Below are 19,019 nucleotides of genomic sequence, written 5' to 3' on the forward strand. Positions count from 1 at the left end.
AGCCAGAAGCACCAATTCGATGATCCATCTCACCGTTTTCTAGTGGTCCCCAATATCATAGATATCTGTCTTCAACCAATTCAATTTACTCAATGTGATAGCAAGAAATGGTTGGAGGCTCTGGATATTAACAAAGCCCCTGACAAGCATTCTGGTAATAGTACTGAAGACATGTGCTCTAGAATCACCTGTGCCCCTAGCTAAGCTGTTTCAATACAACAACACTGGTATCTATGCAATTTTGTGGAAAATTGCCTAAGTATGTCCTGTATACCAAAGGCAAGACAAATCCAAACAGGCCAATTACTGTACCATGGACATCCAGTCTCTCTCCACCTCCAACCACCATGACCTCCATTTCTTCCTCTCCTGACGTCCCCACCAGTACCCTTCCGCTGACACTCTTATTTGTTTGGCTGAACTGACCCTCAACAATTTCCCCTTCCAATCCTCCCACTTCCTCCAGACAAAAGGGGTAGCCATGGCTGCCTGTCTCTTTGTTGGCTAGGTAAACAGTCCTCTCCCTCCGCTACATTGATGACTGTATCGGCGCCACCTTGTGCTCCCATGAGGAGGTCAAACAGTTCATCAACTTTACCAACACATTCGACCCCAACCTTAAATTCATCTGGGCCATCTCTAACATCTCCCTCCCATTTCTAGACCTCTCCATCTCCATCCACGAGGACTGACTCAACACTGACATTGTTTTACAACCCCGACTCTCACAGCACCCTGGATTGCACCTCCTCCCACCCTATCTCCTGCAAAAATGCTATTCCATATTCCCAATTCCTCCACCTCCACCACGTCTGCTCCCAGGAGGACAAGTTCTACCACAGAACACACCAGATGGCTTCCTTCTTTAAAGATGGGAAATTTTCTCTCCCATGTGGTTGAGGATGCCCTCCAACGCCTCTCATTCATATCCCGCACTTCCGCCCTTGAACTCCACCCCTCCAACTGCAACAAGATCAGGCAAAGATGGGCAGCACGGTGGCACAGTGGTTAGCACTGCTGCCTCACAGCATCAGAGACCTGGGTTCAATTCCCACCTCAGGCAACTGTCTGTGTGGAGTTTGCACATTCTCCCCGTGTCTGCGTGGGTTTCCTCTGGGTGCTCCGGTTTCCTCCCACAGTCCAAAAAAAAATGTGCAGGTTAGGTGAATTGGCCATGTTAAATTGCCCGTAGTGTTAGGTGAAGGGGTAAATGTAGGGAATGGGTCTGGGTGGGTTTCTCTTTGGAGGGTCGGTGTGGACTTGTTGGGCCGAAGGGCCTGTTTCCACACTGTAAGTAATCTAATCTAATCAAACACTCCCCCACACCCCCAGTCCTCACCTTCCTCCACATAAATCACATCATCTGCCGACATTTCCGCCACCTACAAAGTGACCCCACCACCAGGGATATATTTCCCTCCCCACCCCTATCCACTTTCCACAAAGATCGTTCTCTTCGTGACTACCTGGTCAGGTCCACGACCCCTAACAAGCCACCTTCCCCTGCCTCCGCAGGACTTGCAAAACCTGCACCCACACCTCCCCCCTTTACCTCGGTCCAAGGCCCCAAAGGAACCTTCCACATCGATCAAAGTTTCACCTGCACGTTCACGTGTCATTTATTATATCCATTGATCCCATTGCGGTCTCCTTTACATTGGGGAGACTGGACGCCTTCTTGCAGATCGTTTTAGAGAACATCTTCAGGACACCCTCATCAATCAACCCCACCACCCTGTGGCCAAACATTTCAACTCCTCCTCCTACTCTGCCAAGGACATGCAGGTCCTGGGCCTCCTCCATTGCCACCCCCTCATCACCCAACGCCTGGAGGAAGAATGCCTTATCTTCCATCTCTGGACCGTTCAACCCCAGGGCATCAATGTGGACTTCACCAGTTTCCTCATTCCCCACCCCCCCCCCCACCTTATCCAAGTTCCAACCTTCCAGCTCAGCATGGCCCTCATGATCTGTCCCACCTGTCAATTTTCCTTCCCACCCATCCACTCCATCCTCCTCTCCGACCTATCACCTTTAACCCCACCTCCATCCACCTATTGCACTCTCAGCTATGTTCTCCCCAGCCCCACCCTCTCCCATTTATCTATCCACCACCGAGGCTCCCAGCCTCATTCCTGATGAAGGCCTCTGGCCCGAAATGTCGATTTTCCTGCTCCTCGGATGCTGCCTGACCTGCTGTGCTTTTCCAGCAACACACTCTTATCTCAGCTCCAGGCCCTCTGTGCAGGAGTTCCTCAAGAAAAAGTCCTAGGCCCAATCATGTTCAGCTGCTTCATCATAAGGTCAGAAGTGGAACTGTTTGCTAATGATATGATCAGCACCATTCATGACTTCTCAGATACTAAAGCAATCCTTGCCCAAACATATCAAGGTCTGGACAATATCCAAATTTGGTCTGATTGGCAACTGACATTCATGTCACACAAGTGCCAGGCAATGAAAGCAACTAACCATGGCATTACCATCACTGAATCAACATCCTTGGGATTAGTATTGACCAGAAACTGAACTGGGCCAGCCATATGAATACTACAGCTATAAGAACAGGCCAGAGGCTAGATATCCTGCAATGATCTAATGGCACAAGTCAGGACTGTGATGGAACACACTTGCTTGGATGAGTACAACTCCAATAACATTTAAGGAATAAGGATTAAAAAGCAGCCAGCAAAGTGAATTTTCAGAGTTGGGCTGTTTATACTTCAGTGCATGGCATATTACAGACAAGGCCAATAAAGTAAGGGCATAGATCGACATGTGGCAGAACAATGTCTTGCCACAATGGAAACTAAAGGAGGGGCAAAATTGTCAGCTCAATATTCCTGGATGCAGAGTTTTCAGGATAGAGTATGACCAACAATGAGGGCAAGGTAGCAGTAATGGTTAAAGAATTACAGTTGTTAGATGAATTATGTATTAAACAGGTTAACAAATGAGACTTTATGATTTGAGCTAAGGAATAAAAAAGGGGCAATCACATAATTAGGCATAGACTACAAATCCCCAAATACTGAGAGATAAACTTAAACAAATTTCTGCCTGTAGGAATAAGAGACAACAATAATTGGAGATGTTAACTATCCCAATATCAACTGGGTTTCAAACAATATAAGGGACATCGAAGGTGAAAACTTCATGTACTATGTCGAGGAATTTAAAAAATGTGACAAACCCAATGAGAGGAGATGCAATTCTTGATTTAGTTTTGGGAAATGAAGATGGGCAAGTTCTTTAGATTTAGACTGCTAAAGGATAAATATCAGGTTTAGTGTGTACAATCTGGTTATATAAATCAATGGTAAACCAGTGGAGGCACTAAAAGGTGAGATTCTCCGGTGACAAAGCAGACATATCCCTCCAAAAATAAGAATGGTACTGCCAAACCTAGTTGTCTAAAAGATTAAGCAGAAAAAGAAAGCTTATGGTAGGCACAAAGTAAAACTCAGCACTGCAGGTAGCCTATAAAAAGTACAGGAATCGAGTGAAAAAAATCAAAAAGACAGCATGCCTCACATTCTACATAGCTATGGAGAAGGAGAGAAGCAGGCACAATGGGAGGATATTTAATTAGACGTGAGTTGGGAAACATGGACTGGGAGCAATTGTTCCATGGAAAGGGCACTATAGACATGTGAAGACTATTTAAGGAACAGTTGTTGCAAATGATGCAAAAATGTGTTCCTCTGAGACAGGCAAGAAGGGGTAAGATAAAGGAACCTTGGATGACGAGAGCGGAGGAGCTTCTCGTCAAAAGCAAGAAGGCAGCTTACGTAAAGTGGAGGAAGCAAGTAATCCTCAGCTCTAGAGGATTACAGGCAGGCGAGGAAGGAGCTCAAAAATGGTCTGAGGAGAGCGAGGAGGGTGCATGAAAAAGGCTTGGCAGAAAGGATTAGGGAGAATCCAAAGGCATTTTACACGTATGTGAGGAATAAGAGAATGATCAAAGAAAGAGTAGGGCCGATCAGGGCTAGCATAGGGAACTTGTGTATAGAGTCTGAGGAGATAGATTAGATTACTTTACAGTGTGGAAACAGGCCCTTCGGCCCAACAAGTCCACATCGACGCGCCAACCACCCATACCCCTACATTTACCCCTTACCTAACACTACGGACAATTTAGCATGGCCAATTCACCTGACCTGCACATCTTTGGACTGTGGGAGGAAACCGGAGCACCCAGAGGAAACCCACGCAGACACGGGAAGAATGTGCAAACTCCACACAGTCAGTCGCCTGAGGCGGGAATTGAACCCGGGACTCTGGCGATGTGAGGCAGCAGTGCTAACCACTGTGCCACCATGCCGCCCATTTAGGGGAAAGCCTAAATGAGTTTTTTACTTCTGTCTTTAGTAAAGAAAAGGACCTTGTAGTGAATGAAACCATTGAGGAGCAGGTAAGCATGCTGGAACAGATAGAGATTGAGGAAGCTGATGTGTTGAAAATTTTGACAAACATTAAGATTGACAAGTCACCAGCACCAGACCAGATTTGTCCTCGGTTGCTTTGGGAAGCAAGAAATGTGATAGCTTCGCCGCTTGCGAAGATCTTTGCATCCTCGCTCTCTACCAGAGTCGTATCTGAGGACTGGAGGGAGGCAAATGTAATTCCTCTCTTCAAGGAAGGAAATAGGGAAATCCCCGGCAATTATAAACCAGTCAGTCAGTCTCACGTCTGTCGTCTTCAAGGTGTTAGAAAGGATTCTGAGGGATAGGATTTATGACCATCTGGAAGAGAATGGCTTGATTAAAGGCAGTCAGCACGGCTTTGTGAGGCACAGGTCATGCCTCACAAATCTTATTGAGTTCTTTGAGGATCGTACTAGACAAGTTGATGAGGGTCGAGCGGTGGATGTGGTGTGTATGGACTTCAGTAAGGTATTTGATAAGGTTCCCCATGGTAGGCTCGTTCAGAAGGTCAGGAGGAGTGGGATACAGGGAAATTTAGCTGTCTGGATACAGAATTGGCTGGTCGACAGAAGACAGCGAGTGGTAGTGAAAGGAAAATATTCTGCCTGGAAGTCAGTGGTGAGTGGTGTTCCACAGGGCTCTGTTCTTGGGCCTCTACTCTTTGTAATTTTTATGACTTGGATGAGGAGGTTGAAGGATGGGTTAGCAAGTTTGTAGACAACACAAAGGTTGGAGGTGTCATTGACAGTACAGAGGACTGTTGTAGGCTGCAGCGTGACATTGACAGGATGCAGAGATGGGCTGAGAGGTGGCAGTTGGAGATCAACCTGGATAAATGCGAAGTGATGCATTTTGGAAGGTCGAACTTGAAAGTTGAATACAGGATTAAAGGTAGGATTCTTGGCAGTGTGGAGGAACAGACCAGGATGCTGCCTGGAATGGAGGGCTTATTTTACAAAGAGAGGTTGACTGAGCTTGGACTTTTGTCATTGGAAAAAAGAAGGAAGAGCGGGGACCTAATTGAGGTGTACAAGATAATGAGAGGCATAGATAGAGTTGACGGCCAGAAATGTTTTCCCAGGGCAGAAATTGTTAACGTAAGCTGTTTGGTGGAAAGTATAGAGGGGATGTCAGAGGCGGGTTCTTTACGCAGAGAGTTGTGAGAACATGGAATGTGTTGCCAGCAGCAGTTGTGGAAGCGAGGTCATTGGGGATATTTAAGAGACTGCTGGACATGCATATGGTCACAGAAATGTGAGGGTTCGTACATTAGGTTTACCTTACATGAGGATCAATGGTTGGCACATCATCGTGGGCTGAAGGGCCTGTTCTGTGCTGTACTGTTCTATGTTCTAAAAAATATTAGCAAGCAAGATAAAGTAAAAGCCAAAAATGTTTACCAGTATATAAAGAGTAAAAGGATAGTTAAGGAAAAAGTAGATTCTGATAGAGATGAAGCAGAGATCTTATGTGAAGATGCAGAGGATATGGGAATAATTTTAAATTTTTTTTTGTCTTTGTTCTTGCAAAGGAAAGGGATGCTATAGATATGGTAATCTAAGAGGACCAGTGTGAAATATTGGACAACATGAGAAAGGAAGTGTTAGAGTTGGAATCCTTGAAAGTGGATAAGTCACTAGGACCAGGTGGATTGTTCCTTAGGATGCTGAAGGAGGTCAGGTGGGAAATAACAGATGCTCTGATAATTATTTTCAATTCTTCAGTAGACACAGGTGAGGTGCTGGAGTACTGGAAGAATGCAAATATAGTTCCATTGTTTAAAAAGGGTGCGAAGGAAGTGCCAAACAATTAATGGCCAGTTATTCTTACTTTGATGGCAAGCAAATTATCAGAATTATTCCTAAGAAACTGGATAAATTGACACTTAGAAAGACATGGTCTAGTCAGTGATAGTGAGCATGACTTTGTTAAGGGAAGGTCATGCCTTACAAATTTGATTGAATTCTTTGAGGAAGTGACAAGGAAAATTGATGAGGGTAGTGCAGTGGCTGTTATCTGCATGGATTTTAGTAAGGCATTTGACAGGATCCCACATGGCCGAAGTAAAAGCCTGTAGGGTACAGGGTAATATGTTGAATTAGATCTTAAGTTCACTTAGTAATGGGAAATAAAGGGTAAAGGCTGATATGAATACAAAGCTGTTTTAAGTAGTGTTCTGCATGGCTTGGTGTTAGAACCCGTGCTGCTTGTTTTAGACATTAACAATTTGAACTTGAGCATGGGAGGCACATTGGGAAATTTGCAAAGAACACAAAAATTGGTTTATTGTGGATAGCATAAAGTATAGCTGTAACTCCAAAATGATACAGATAGATTGGTAGATTGGGCAGGAAAGTGACAGATTTAGGTCAACTCCAATAAGTGCGAGGTGATGCATTTAGGGAGGTAAAACAGTAAAAGTGAATACACAATAAACAGAAATATACTGAGATGGGTAGATGAAGTGAGAGATCTTGGATTGCAAGTGCACACGTCCCTAAAGGTAGCAGTATAGGTAGATAAGGTTGTAAAGAAGGGCGGCACAATGGCTAGCCCTGCTGCCTCACAGCACCAGGGTCCCAGGTTCGATTCCAGCCTTGGGTAACTGTCTGTGTGAAGTTTGCACATTCTCCCCATGTCTGTGTGGGTTTCCTCTGGGTGTTCCAGCTTCCTCCCACTGGTCCAAAGATGTGCAGGTCAGGTGAATTGGCCATGCTAAATTGCCATAGTGTTAGGTGCATTAGCCAGAGGGAAATGGGACTGGGTGGGTTACTCTTCTGAGGGTCGGTGTGGACTTGTTGGGCCAAAGGGCCTGTAGAGAATCTAATCTCAAAGAAGGCATATCGAGTGCTGTCAGAGGGATAGAGTACAAAAATAGGGATACAATGGAGGAACTATATAAGACACTGGTGAGGTCACAACTGGAGTATTGTGTATATTTCTGGTCACCACATTATAGGAAGGATGTAATTGCTCTGGAAAGAGTGCAGAGAAGATTTGCTAGAATGTTGCCAGGGCTGGGAATTGTGGCTATGAGGAGCGATTGGAGAGGTTGGGTTTTCTCCCCTGGAACGGAGAAGGCTGAGGGACAACATGATTCCGATATACAAAATTGTCAAGGGTAGAGATAGAATAAACAGGAAGAACCCATTTCCCTTGGCAGAGATTTTAAAAAACAGGTTTATAGATTCAAGTTAAGTGGCTGAAAGATTAGAGGGGACGTGAGGAAAATTTCTTTTATGCAGAGGGTGGTGGTGCCTGGAATGTACCGTATGAATTGGTGGGGCACGCAGAAACACTATACACTTAAAAAGAGCCTGGATCTGAACCTTAAGTGCTATAAGCTGTACGGCTAGAGCCGTGTGCAGGAAGATGGGTTTAGTAAGGGCATTGACCTTCTGTGTTGTATCATTTCTGTACTTCTATTGTCCTAAATTGATACCATCCAGAACAAAGTAGCCTGATTAATTGACACCACATCCAAAATATACCCATTCTCTTCACCACTAACACTCATTAACTGCAGTGTGTATAATCTACGAGATGCATTGCAGAAGTTCCAAAGATAAGACCTTTCAAACCCATTTTCAGCAAAAGGACAAGGGCAACAGATACTTGAATACACCACCATCTTCAAGTTCTGCTCAAAGCTTCACACCATCTAGACTTATAAATATCACCATAGCTTTAGTGACACTGGTTCAAAATCCTGGAACTCCCTCCCTAGTGATAGTGTAGATGCAAATGTACTGCAGCTGCTCATGATGGCAGCTCACACCATCTTCTCAAGGGCATTTAGGGGTGAACAATAAATGCTAGCCCAGCCAGCAACACCCACTTCACATGAATGGGTAACAAAATGTTTGGAATGCTTTAATATTGAGTTAAAATTCAGATATGTAAGTCCCGAACACACTATTTTAAGCTACCGTTCAGGAAACCATGTAGTGAAATGTTTCTAGAGTGACTGGATTAAAAAGTTACTCATGACATGCTGTCTGTATTTCTAGGTTCATAAGCTACCGGCTTCACCTGAAAACCCAACTCACTGTAAACCCAATCCACGACCTAAAGCGAGGACTCAAATGCTTGTCAGTTGTTTAAAAAACAAGTGGTCATTCATTTCTGGTGGGGAATGGAGGAAAAAGTGCATCACTTTGAAGTTAACTTGGATGTAACCTTGCAATATGTCAGTTATAGCAAAGTCAATCTACATGGCAACCCAATACAGAACTGGAGACATTCACAGTGAGAGCTTGCATTGTATGGTGTCTTTCATGGTCTCAGAAGGAATCAAAACATTTTTTAGCCAATGAAATACAACTTTATGATGCACGTAATGTGATTTTCTTCTAGTCATAGAAATATAACGACACCAGGTCCACTAGCTGGATCAGTAACTTATGAGCTATTGAGTTAGTTACCAGAATGTGAACATGATGGGCAATAACCTGATGAAAGGTTATTCCTGAAATGTCAACTTTCTTGTTTCCAGACTTTGTGTAAACAGGTGCAGGAAAGACATGCACAGGCAGAATGTGAAGCACACTAGTGGTATTCATACCAGACATAGATTGTATAAGAATTAAGCAATAAATTCTACATCAGCTCAGTTTGATCAAATCTTTATTATCTAGGAGATAGTGAGGACTGCAGATGCTAGAGAAGTCAGAGTTGATAAAGTGTGGCATTGGAAAAAGCACAGCAGGTCAGGCAGGATCTGAGAAACAAGAAAGTTGACATTTCAGGAATAACCTTTCATCAGGTTATTGCCCATCATGTTCACATTCTGATAACTAACTCAATAGCTCATAAGTTACTGATCCAGCTAGTGTTGTTATATTTCTATGACTGGAAGAAAATCACATTACGTGCATCATAATACAGATGGTATATACATCTGAAAACTCAATTTAATTTGAGAAATATTTAACCTGTGTGAGGATTTTTACTGGCCAAGATTTTCGAAACGAACACATTCTTGATTTGGACGTTTCACAACTGGTGAAAAAAACTGAGCAGGTTAATAGTGCCCTGATAGTTATTCAAATTATGAAGAGTTACAATAAGGTCAACAGTGATAAAACTCTGCTTCTATTATTTGATGAGAAACATATCACAAGAGAAAATCACAAAAGTAAGATCTTTATAAGAAAAAGTAGTTGCTTGAGGAAGAAGGATATTAACTAGTATGGAAAGTGAGTGGGATTATGAAATTAGAGAAGATGATTCATAGAAATAAATACATGATGTTGCCTAAATGGATTGAGCAACCCATTTTTGTGCTGTAAAATTTTATATTTTGTGAAATATGATTCTTTCAAAATAATTGATATGCAATACTATCCCTTATTTCTACTCTTCCTTTCGTTAATTGATTGAATATTCCAGTTGTAACACATTGCTTTTCTGCCAACTCTTAGCCTCACCCAACATAAGTTAATTAATTTCCAAAGTGTAAATATTAGGGTGCATAATCTTCTTCTGTGCTTTTCTGTGTCTTTGCACATTTGTGAAGTTCTATCTTTGGTTCTTAAGCAGTTTTGCTCTACACAAATCTTACAAATGAAATGGTAATAGCTTGTTAGAATTTTTAATCAATATGGAATATAAGATTGTGACTAAAATGATTAAAATATTGCTGTTTTGTTTGGTAGTTTAATTGGTTACGACTGACGATACAAATTTAAACATTGCTTAATTTAGCATGATGTGGTAATGATATAAATCAGTCCATTTTATAACTCTCCCAATTTGCATTAACTTTATTTCAAATAAAATTCAGGAGAAATGCCAATAAGGCAGCTTATTTACTACCTGACATCATACACTTTTGCATTGAGTTGAAATGACCCTCGAGACTTTAATCAATGCACTGAAGACACAGCAGAAGCAATCGGGTCTCTGCAGAGGTCTGATTGCCGCTTGCCATTCTCACAAGCATCTCTGAGATCTGAATGTCTTTGCTGACATATGTTAATTCCAGATTTTGTGTAAACAGGTGCAGGGAAGACATGCACAGGCAGAATGTGAAGCACACTAGTGGTATTCATACCAGACATAGATGGAACACTCTGGGAGCTGCCGAGACCAGGTCAGGAATTTGCTCATCGAGTGACTACTTAACTACAAGAGCACAGTACCAATATTGTGCCAGAGAATGATTGAAACAGATGTTAACAAACCTTAAAATTAGAGCTGAAAAATGTGTTGCTGGAAAGTGCAGCAGGTCAGGCAGCATCCAAGGAGCAGGAGAATCGATGTTTCGGGCATAGGCCCTTCTAAACCTTAAAATCAGTCAATATGTAAATGTATGGGGGTGGTATATGTAGAGTTTGACTACTATGATCTGTCTCATTTATTTCAGAGATATGAATTTTGCCAATGTGTTAGCAAAAATGTTCGCAATACTGGCAAACCTGTTTTCAATTTTATTATAGATTTTCTCTAGTTTGCTTCTTTTCTTATGGGAGAGGCTCTTTGTTGTAGGACAGTTCTGTAAGCACACCAGCCAAGCAGGAATCAGTTCTACTTGAGTTTTGGTATTTAGGAACCTCTGCTTTCACAATGGGAAGCATCACAGCAGTGCCAGACTGTCTTCAGGAGACGGTTGTTTACCAGAAACTTTCCAACAAGGAGAAAGAGGGTTGGTGGCTGGTGGAAGTCATTGGATTACAATCAGAAACAATAACATCAGAAATTTTTCAATTCCTTCCGTCACCTACTGCAGTGCCTGAGGTTGTGTGTCATGCTCCTACATCAGCTAAGTCAGAACAGAATGCAACTGTAGTCAGTGCTCTTCCAGTCGCATTTAATTAATCACTGAATAAACTCAGTCATAAATACTCTAATTTTTCAAAATGCTTATAGTCTTTAGTGCAAAATTTAGCTAGTTTAACATCCTTAAAAATAATTAGAGCTAATCTTATAATCTCATGCCTTATTGATACCAATTATGATGTAAGGATTTACATATTATTATCATTTAGTTTAGAGTTTTGATTTTGAGATACTTGCAAGTGGCTTTGTGTGTATGAGTTGAATTAATGATTACATTTTCAGTATTTCTAGAGCCATGATTTTCTTTAGACCAATATGAGAGAGAGATTGTGAGAGGGAGCCCCTGTTGTGATCATGGAGATTTGTTTGCATTGTGACTATTCTTTGATTGAGCAGAACTTGTTATCGGGTGATTAACTTTGCTGGTAGCATCAACTACTACACTAGCATACTCTTGCACCTCAATCCATTAATGGGACCATGGGAGCAAAATAGGCCTTCAAACCTTTGAACTGGCTCTTCAATTCAATATGATCATGTCAATGCTCTTTTCTCACTCTATTCTCAAAATCCCTTTATGTTATTGGTATTTAGAAACCTGCCAATCACTACATTATACATACTCAATGATTGAGCTTCCTCAGCTCTCTCAGGTAGAGAATTCTAAATATTTATAACTAAATATTTCTTCTCATCTCGTTCCTAAGTGGCTTGCTCTTTATTTTGAAATTGTGTCCTCTGGTTCTAGACAACCCATCCACCAACATTTTACCTGAATCGACGTTTTCTATCCATCTAGTCATTTTGTAGTTTTCAATGAGATCACCCCTTATTCTTCAAAACTGTAGAGAATATAACCCAGTTTGTCAAACTTCTTTCCATAGGACATCCTAGAAGCAGGTCTTCTGAATCTTCATGGCACTCAATAATATCCTTCCTATGGTAAAGGGACCAAAACTGCACACAGTACTTCAAGTGCAATCTAATCTAGGTTCGATATAACTGAAGCAAGACTTTGCTAATCCTCTAATCAAACTTTCTTACAATGAAGGGTAATGTACAATTAGCCTTCTTAATTTCCTGCTGTAATTGAATGTCAGATAAGTACTCAGGGTTTCTTTGATTCACACTATTAGTACAGTTGGTGCCCTATAACCAACTCATATCATTGTTTGCTAATTAGATTTATTGTCACATGTATATAAAAATACAGTGAAAAGTATTTTATTCATGTGTTGTATGCAAAGTGTTGCCATGCTCCAGCACTACCTTGAAACTCTGGATTTAATGCAGGAATTTACTGGATTCGGATTCACCTTTCTCTTTTCTTGTTCATTTTCCGCTGCTTGACATCGACCAGAGTGTCTGAAAAGGGCTCCAGAGCCTTGGTTATGAGCCTCTGCTGCCACCACTACTGAAACACTACATCTGAGCAGGAGCCACGGGACTGGGGTGCATGCTTTCCATATTTCCTGTTCCCCATCTGATATTTCTCCAGATGCTGCCACCCGGCCATCAGTCATTAGGCTCTTCCGCCATCCCTTTTGCTGATGCTTCCCCTCCTTCAGGTGCCCAGACCTAGCTGTGGATGGACTCTTGGCTCAGCCTGCGAGTCCAGGCCAGGGGTGTCAGCCTGATCACCTGCTCCTCTCTTGCTGGAAGACCCTCACTGGGATGGAGCCATGTCCACCTTGCCCTCCTGCTGCTGCTGCAGGTCTCCTCCTCATCCTTCGCTCAGCCTTGACTGCCAGCATTCTTTAGGTGAAAGGGCCTTCTCCATGCTGGAGGACTCTATGACTCTCTCTGTCTTTAACTTATTCCATGATTCCTTTGCTATGTGGCTTCCTTAAGGCTGAGCTTGAGCATTCCTTCAGGATAGCTGAGTGTCATAGTCATTGTTGTCATCCTCTGAGCTCTCATGCCTGGACAGTTTGATGGGGTGCTATGGCCAATCACCAAGGCCAGCAGAGATTCAAGTTTGGAACCAATGATTTCCACAGAGACTATGAAAAACTGCCATGATTTTAAGTCACCACAATGGGGTATTTGGTCAACTTTTCAATTAGCAATAATCGCACTTTGTTTAAACCCTATAAACTACAATGCTGTCATTGTGCAATTGTACATTTTCAGTTTCTAATTTCTTCACCTTTGAAAAATTTTATGAACATCTTTTCTTATCAAAGTGGAGAACCACACATTTTTCTGTTAGATTTCGTGCTTCTTCTCACTCATTAAGTCTGTCCAAATCCGCATGATTTCACTTTGCACTAGAGTTCTGAAGAAGAATTATTGAACTCAAAACATTAATACTTTTTTGAAATTTCAGAAAAACTGCCAGATCGTTTGAATTTCTCCAGCGTTTGTCTTCATTTCAGATTTCCATGTGTAGTATGTTTCTTTTATTTATTCCTTAATTCTACATTGTCACCATTCCCTTAGATCTCTAATTCTGGGAGATTCGGGTACCTTCCTCATTGAAAGAACACACAAATTAAACATTTAACTTCTCTGCCATTTCTCAGTTCCCCATTGTAGATTTTCCTGATTCTGCCTGTAATGGATATACACTGATCTCAGCAGAACAATTCCATTTTTACTAATACAATTCCTTATACCTGTATAAGTTCTTCTAGTCCATTCCTAATATTTTTATAGTTTAAATTCATGTTTCATTTTCATTTTTTAATCCGTTTCTTGGTCGGCCTTTGCTGTATTCTAAATTACTCCCTGCGCTGAAGATTAGCATAATATTTGGCAACTGAATTGGCCTTTGTTAGCCAACTTAACTGACTTTTGGGATTTTATGCCGTGAAGGAGTTATAGCAGTTGTAAACTATGCAATAACACTTTGAAACTAATGTGACATCATATGTTAAAGAAAAATAAGTACACTTTGTCAGAACCAGTTCTTTTGATGAAGAATCATTGGACTCAAACAATTAACTCTGGTTTTCTCTCCACAAATGTTGCAAGACCTGCTGAGTTTCTTTTGCACTTTCTGTTTTTGCTTTAGATCTCTGGTGTCCAGATTTATTGGTTTTATTTTTATGACATCATACCCTAAATGGCTTGTCAGAATCCATCTCAACCAATTTGCTCCTCATACTTTTCTTTGTTCAAATCATAACATCTTGGCTTCAGATCGAACTAGCTCACTTTCAAATGTAATATAAATTTCTATTATATCTTGGTCACCCATCCATAAATGTCCTTTTGCAACATTATGGATAATTAGCCTTTACATAACCACAATGGCCCATTCTGTAGTTGGTTTCTGAACATACCGAACATGCTCCAGAAACGAATTTTTCACAGCATTAGTGCTCATATTATACACAGATTAAAGTCACCTAACTGTATCAAATTACTCATGCGACATCTCTAATCTCCTGATTAATGTCATGATTCACAACGTTACCACTGTTGGTGTCCTATAACCAACTCATATCTTTGTTCGCTGCCCTTTGCTGTCAAGATATCACATTTTGTTCTTCTAATCTGAAATCCTCCTTTACTAATGTACTTATTCTTTGCAAAAAATCACCTGCTTTTCCTTTTTGCCTGTAATTCCTAAATATTAAATATCTTTGAACATTCATTTTCCAATTGTAGTCACACTACAGCTATGTTTCTGTAATGGCAATGAACTTGTATGCTTTTACCTTTGTTTGTGCCTTTAAATCATCCACCTTGTTACAAATACCAGGTGTCAGATCTCTCGGTGAGAGAGCATTTCAATGACAGTGATCACAACTCCCTGACCTTCACTGTACACATGGAAAAGGATAGACACAGACAGAATGTGAAAGTAATTGGGGGAGGGAGAATTACAATGCTCTCAGGAACTAGGGTGCCTAAATTGGGAACAGGTATTCTCAGGGAAATGCACAACAGAAATGTGAAGGTTTAGGAAGCACTTGCTGATAGTGCAGGACAGGTTTGTCCTGCTGAGGCAAGGAAGGGATGGTAGATTGAAAGAACCTTGGGTGACAAGGGATGTGGAACAGCTAGTCAAGAGGAAAAAGGAAGCTTACTTAAAGTTGAGGAGGCAAAGTTCAGACAAGGCTTTAGAGGGTCACAAGGTAGCCAGGAAGGAACTGATGGATGGCTTCGTAGAGCTAGAAGGGGGCATGAAAACGTTTTAGCAGGTAGGATTAAGGAAAACCCTAAGGCATTCTACACTTACGTGAGGATCAAGATGATGGCTAGAGTGAGATAGGGCCGATCAAGCGTAGTGGAGGGAACTTGTGTCTGGAGTCAGAGGAGGCAGGGGAGGCCCTTAATGAATACCTTGCTTCAGTATTCACAACTGAGAGGGACCTTGACGATTCTGAGGACAGCATGAAACAGACTGATATGCTTGAACAGGATGGTGTTAGAAAGGAGGATGTGTTGAAAATTTTGAAAAACATAAAGATAGATAAATCCTCTGGGCCAAATGGGACAAACCCTGGGTTACTACAGGAAGTAAGAAAGCGATTGCTGGGCCTTTGGCGATGATCTTTTCATCCTCACTGTCCACTGGTGTAGTGCCAGATGATTGGAGGGTGGCAAATGTTCACCCTTATTCAAGAAAGGGAATAAACACGGGAATTACAGACCAGTCAGTCTTACGTCTGTGGTGGACAAAGTATTGGGGAGGATTCTGAGAGATAGGATTTATGATTACTTGGAAAACTAGTTTCATTAGAGATAAAAATGTGTTGCTGGAAAAGCGCAGCAGGTCAGGCAGCATCCAAGGAACAGGAGAATTGACGTTTCGGGCATAAGCCCTTCTTCAGGAAATGTCGATTCTCCTGTTCCTTGGATGCTGCCTGACCTGCTGTGCTTTTCCAGCAACACATTTTCAGCTCTGATCTCCAGCATCTGCAGTCCTCACTTCCTCCTCTTTGATTAGAGATAGTCAGCATACCTCACAAATCTTATTAAATTCTTTGAGGATGCGACAAAACACATTGATGAAGGTAGATGTGGTGTACATGGATTTTAGCAAGCATTTGATAAGGTTCCCCATGGTAGTCTCAATTAAAAAGTAAGGAGCCATAGGATATAAAGAAATCTGGCTATCTGGATACAGAATTGGCTGGTCCATAGAAGACAGAGGGTTGTGGTAGTTGGACAGTATTCAGCCTGGAGCTCAATGACCAGTGTTGTTCCACAGGAATCAGTCTGGGACCTCTGCTCTTTGTGACTTTTATAAATGACTTGGATGAGGAAGGGGAAAGGTGGGTTACTAAGTTTGCCAATGACACGAAGCCTGGTAGAATTGTGGATAGTGTGGAGGGCGGCTGTAGGTTGTAATGGGACCTTAACAGGATGCAGAACTGGGCTGAGAAGTGGCAGATGGATTTCAATGTGGAAAAGTGTGACGTGATTCACTTTGGAAGGTCAATTTTGAATGCAGAATACAGGTTAAAGGATTCTTGGTATTGTGGAGGAACAGAAAGATCCTGGGGTCCATGTCCATAGATCCCTCAAAGTTGCCACCCAAATTGATAGGGTTGTTAAGAAAGCATATGGTCAGTTGAGTTTTGTTAGCAGTGGGATTGATTTTAAGAGCCGTGAAGTTATGCTGCAGCTCTATGGAGCGCTGGTTAGACCACATTGGAATATTGTGTTCAGTTCTGGTCGCCTCATTATAGGAAAATGTGGAAGCTTTGGAGAGGGCACAGAGGAGATTTACTAGGATGCTGTCTGGACTGGAGAGCATGTATTATGAAGAAAGGTTGAGGGGGCTACGGCTTTTCTTATTGGAGTAAAAAAGGATGAGCGGTAGAAATGGCTATCTTGAGGGGGTATAATTTTAAGGTAATTGGAGTAAGGTTTAGAGGCGATGTGAGAGGTTGGTTCTTTACATAGAGAGTGGCGGGTGCATGGAATGCACGGCCAGCGGTGGTCAGATACATTAGAGACATTTAAGTGACGCTTGGATATGCGCATGGAGGATAGTAGAATGAAGGGTATGTAGGTTAGTCTGAAGATAGTAGAATGAAGGATATGTAGGTTAGTCTGATCTTAGAGTAGGATAAAAGGCCAGCACAACATTGAGGGCCAAAGGGTCTGTACTATTCTATGTTCTAACGGTGTGTACATTCAGATGGAGTGATTTGATATTGCTCTTTTCACCTCATTCCACATACCAAGCTTGGTTGATGCTTACCCTCATTTCATCTGCTTCTAATTTCACTTGTCACATTACTACTTCCTGTCATCAGCTTTACTTCCTTCTAGTTTGAGCTAACCCTCCGGAATCCTGACAATCTATTTGAAACCCTCCCGAACAGCACATGCAAATCTCCATCTGAGACTATCAGTTCTTGTTCTGTAAAGGTGCCTCACCTGTCCTAAAACAAGTCCTAATGTTTCGGAAATCTGATGCCTTACCTCTTACATTAATCATTGAGCCACATATTCAACTAATCAAACTTCCTATTCCTATGCTTACTAGCACAAGCCATCCTACTTTTTAAATTTTTTCATACCTTCCTAAAATCTGCATTCATGATCTCAATCCTCTTTCTACATATGTTGTCATTCCATGTGTCACAACTTTCGGCTGTTCACCCACACCAGTGAGATGTCCTGCAACTGATGTGTTTGTGTTATATGACTAGTGAGGCAACACACCATCCTGGAGTCAGGTTTACACTGTAGAAATGATTGTCTGATCTATTTGATTATGGATATCACTATTGCTCCTGCTGTCCTTTCAGCTCTCCTTTATAGCCGAATCACCCATAGTGCTACAGATTTGGTTCTAGATAACTTACTGGAGGAAGCGTCACTCTCACTATATCCACAATGGAAAACCAATTAGCAAGCATCAAACAAACAAACAAAAAAACTGTGGATGCTGGAAATCAGAAACAAAAACCGATATTGCTGCAGTCACTCAGCAAGTCTGACAGCATCTCTGGAGGGAAAACACAGTTAACGTTTTGGGTCCAGTAACCTGTGGCCTGATGGGCCACTCAAAATGATGGACTTAATGAAAAAAGGGACAATAAACGAGGCATGCTGGGAAACGGAGGCAAGTCTTGGCCAAAGTGACTGTGCTCAAAGAGTCTGAAATAAACAAGCTGCAGAATCCAGACAGGCTGCAGCTACAGGCAGATAGTATACTATTGACTCAGCAGCTGCAAACAATACAATAAACTACTTACACTTAAATTTGAATTGAATAGCATTGACCTGAATGCCATCCCCAGCATAAATGGAAACATTGAGTTGTTTACCAGATGAAGGGGTGCCTCACACCCTTATTTGGAAAGGACTTTTGTTCTGTGTGCCCCCAATAGCTTCAGGAATGGATGCCCAAGGACCACCCTGCCATCTGGTTGGGTCTGATCAATCAGGGTGATTGAGCCCTGATCAATCTATTGGTGGGCATCGAAGACACTCCCAAAAGCGCATGAAGACTTCTAAGTATAAGAATTGCTGCATTACCACCCTCAGGGGCAGTAACACGAGACCAACCACCGTGAAGAGAAGATGCCCCTAGGACCATTGGGAGAAGACATTGCCACATGGATCAAAGCCAAGATCTAGTGTGGTGGTATACTACTGTAACTTATCCAGAGTTAAGTTACAGTAGAAGGTAGTTGATTAGATTTGTAGTGTAAATTTGTACATGGTGCATTTTGTTATTATAATATTAATTGTGTTAAATAAATAAATAAGTGTAGCAATGTAGCTAAGTGTGAGGTGATTCACTTTGGTAAGAGTAACAAAAAGATGGGGTACTGGGCTAATGGTCGGATACTTGGTAGTGTGGATGAGCAGAGGGATCTTGGTGTCTATGTACACAGA

General features: G+C 41.9%; 1 long non-coding RNA gene across 1 annotated transcript in view; it reads left to right on the plus strand.

Annotated features, from left to right (window-relative positions):
• Nucleotides 1-19,019, plus strand: part of LOC122550566 — a 59,087-nt gene that overhangs the window by 21,729 nt on the left and 18,339 nt on the right. Inside the window, exon 3 of the long non-coding RNA XR_006311885.1 lies at nucleotides 10,429-10,521. This is a non-coding gene — a long non-coding RNA (uncharacterized LOC122550566). The remainder of the gene's footprint in view (nucleotides 1-10,428; nucleotides 10,522-19,019) is intronic.

Source organism: Chiloscyllium plagiosum, chromosome 6 (genome assembly GCF_004010195.1).
Source record: "Chiloscyllium plagiosum isolate BGI_BamShark_2017 chromosome 6, ASM401019v2, whole genome shotgun sequence".
NCBI lineage: Eukaryota > Metazoa > Chordata > Chondrichthyes > Orectolobiformes > Hemiscylliidae > Chiloscyllium > Chiloscyllium plagiosum.